Below are 2910 nucleotides of genomic sequence, written 5' to 3' on the forward strand. Positions count from 1 at the left end.
AAAAACTACTAATTACACCATAAGTATTAGAAAAATATATTTTAGCAGAAAGTATCATTTTCACTTTGGAAATATTTATGACATATCATGTTTTGCTCGTTTTTAAAGAGTACATAAAACTTTATCAGTACCAGTCAGCTTTCTGTCACTGTGAAAAAAACACTTGAGATAATGTAAAGGAGGAAATGTTTATCTTGGTTCATGATTGCGGAGGTTCTTGTCCATGGCCAGTTGGCCCTATTGCTTTGGGTCCATGGAGACACAGCATATTATGGAGGAGTACGTGAAAAAGGAGGCCTGTCTACCTCACAGAGACTGGGAAGCAAAGAGAAGAAGGAACTGGGGTCCTACTGTTCCCTTCCAGGGCTCCCTTCCAGTTACCTAAACTCCTTTCTTTAGGCTCCACCTCCCACAGATTCCAGCTCCCAACAATGCCAGAGGCTGCAGACTAAGCCCTCAACAAAGGCCTCTGGGTGACACTCCAGATCCACACTACAGTATTATCCTTAAAGATAACTTCACATTATCATATTGAGACCTTGTAGGATTCCATTTATGGAGGGACAAGATACCACATCAAAATATTGAAGTTAATTAGCACTAATAGCATGTTATATATCTGTTAAATATATGCTTTATTTTAGTAATTGAAAACCTCGTTTTTTTCTATCACTTTCAATACCAAAAATCTATGTGTTTTTCTTGTTTTTGGTCATTGCCTTTTTCATAAGAAATATTTTTGTTTTTCCTATGTACTCTCTGGATACTCAATAAAATGATAAGAGCAGTAATTGTCTTCCTAGAAAATACTTGTGTAATTAGTCTTTTGAGAAATCTATATTCTTGATAAACTAAATATTTAACTTCTTTAAAAAATATTTTTTAATTTTATATCAAAAAACTTACCCGTTTTTTGCAGCAGGTTTGCCGCCAGAACACAGGTGTCATGAAAACCACCGCTAAATCAAAGCCAAAATGGGAAAGGAAAAGACTCATATCAACATCGTTGTCATTGGACACGTAGCTTCCGGCAAGTCTACCACTACTGGTCATCTGATCTACAAATGTGGTGGGATCGACAAAAGAATCATTGAAAAATTTGAGAAGGAAGCTGCTGAGATGGGAAAGGGCTCCTTCAAGTATGCCTGGGTCTTGGATAAACTGAAAGCTGAGCGTGAGCATTGTATCACCATTTACATCTCCCTGTGGAAATTTGAGACCAGCAAGTATTATGTGACTATCATTGATGCCCCAGGACACAGACACTTCATCAAAAACATGATTACAGGCACATCTCAGGATGACTGAGCTGTTCTGATTGTTGCTGCTGGTGTTGGTGAATTTGAAGCTCGTATCTCCAAGAAAGGGCAGACCCGTGAGCACGCCCTTCTGGCTTACACACTGGGGGTGAAACAACTAATTGTTGGTGTTAACAAAATGGTTTCCACTGAGTCACCCTACAGTCAGAAGTAATATGAGGAAATCGTTAAGGAAGTCAGTACCTACATTAAGAAAATTGGCTACAACCCTGACACAGTAGCATTTGTGCCAATTTCTGGTTGAAATGGTGACAACATGTTGGAGCCAAGTGCTAATATGCCTTGGTTCAAGGGATGGAAAGTCACCCGTAAAGATGGCAGTGCCAGTGGAACCACACTGCTTGAAGCTTCAGGTTGCATCCTGCCACCAACTCGTCCAACTGACAAACCTTTGTGTCTGTCCCTCAGGATGTCTACAAAATTGGTGGTGTTGGTAGTGTCCCTGTGGGCCAAGTGGAGACTGGAGTTCTCAAGACTGGCATGGTGGTCACCTTTGCTCCAGTCAATGTCACAACTGAAGTAAAGTCTGTTGAAATGCACCCTGAAGCTCTGAGTGAAGCTCTTCCTGAAGACAATGTGGGCTTCAATGTCAAAAACACATCTGTCAAAGATGTCCGTCGTGGAAATGTTGCTGCTGACAGCAAAAACGACCCACCAATGGAAGCAGCTGGTTTCACTGCTCAGGTGATTATCCTGAACCATCCAGGCCAGATCAGTGCTGGCTATGCCCCTGTACTGGATTGTCACACAGCTCACATTGCTTTCAAGTTTGCTGAGCTGAAAGAAAAGATTGATCGCCGTTCTGGTAAGAAGCTGGAAGCTGGTCCTAAATTCTTGAAGTCTGGTGATGCTGCCATCGCTGACATGGTTCCAGGAAGCCCATGTGTGCTGAGAGCTTCTCTGACTCTCCTCCTCATTTTGCTCTTTGTGATATGAGGCAGACAGTTGCTGTGGGTGTCATCAAAGCAGTGGACAAGAAGGCTGCTGGAGCTGGCAAGGTCACCAGGTCTGCCCAGAAAGCTAAATGAATATTACCCCTAACACCTGCCACCCCCGACTTAATCAGTGGTGGAAGAACGGTCTCAGAACTGTTTGTCTCAATTGACCATTTACGTTTAATAGTAAATGACTGGTTAATGATAACAATGCATCATAAAACCTTCAGAAGGAAAGGAGAATGTTTTGTGGACCGTTTTTGTGTGTGTGTGTGTGTGTGTGTGTGTGTGTGTGTGTGCGTGAGATAGTTTTAAGTTATTAGTTTTTAAAATCAGTACTTTTTAATGGAAACAACTTGACCAAAAATCTGTCACAGAATTTTGAGACCCATTAAAACAAAAGTTTAATGAGAAACCTGTGTCTTCTTTTGGTCAACCTGAACTTCTGCACAGATGTTAGGCAAGAGTTTCTCAACCTATTTCTGGTGTTGAGAATCTGTTAACTTCATGAGTATAAATAAATTTTCTGGTTGGGAATTTTAGTTTGGAAGGAAAACTGGGAGGGATCTTGTCTCAAGAAGCTAGTAAGTATCTGGGAGGGCTTATTGATTACTACACTTGGTTAGGGTAGAGAAATAACTTTGTAATGTAGAGGG

The 2910-nt window shown here is 41.1% G+C and overlaps 1 pseudogene; it reads left to right on the top strand.

The window, feature by feature from the left end:
- Window positions 1–944: 944 nt before the first annotated feature.
- On the top strand, window positions 945–2347 carry LOC124994578 (elongation factor 1-alpha 1-like; annotated as a pseudogene).
- The last annotated feature ends 563 nt before the right edge of the window (window positions 2348–2910 follow it).

Source organism: Sciurus carolinensis, chromosome 10 (genome assembly GCF_902686445.1).
Source record: "Sciurus carolinensis chromosome 10, mSciCar1.2, whole genome shotgun sequence".
In the NCBI taxonomy this organism is placed as follows: Eukaryota; Metazoa; Chordata; class Mammalia; order Rodentia; family Sciuridae; genus Sciurus; species Sciurus carolinensis.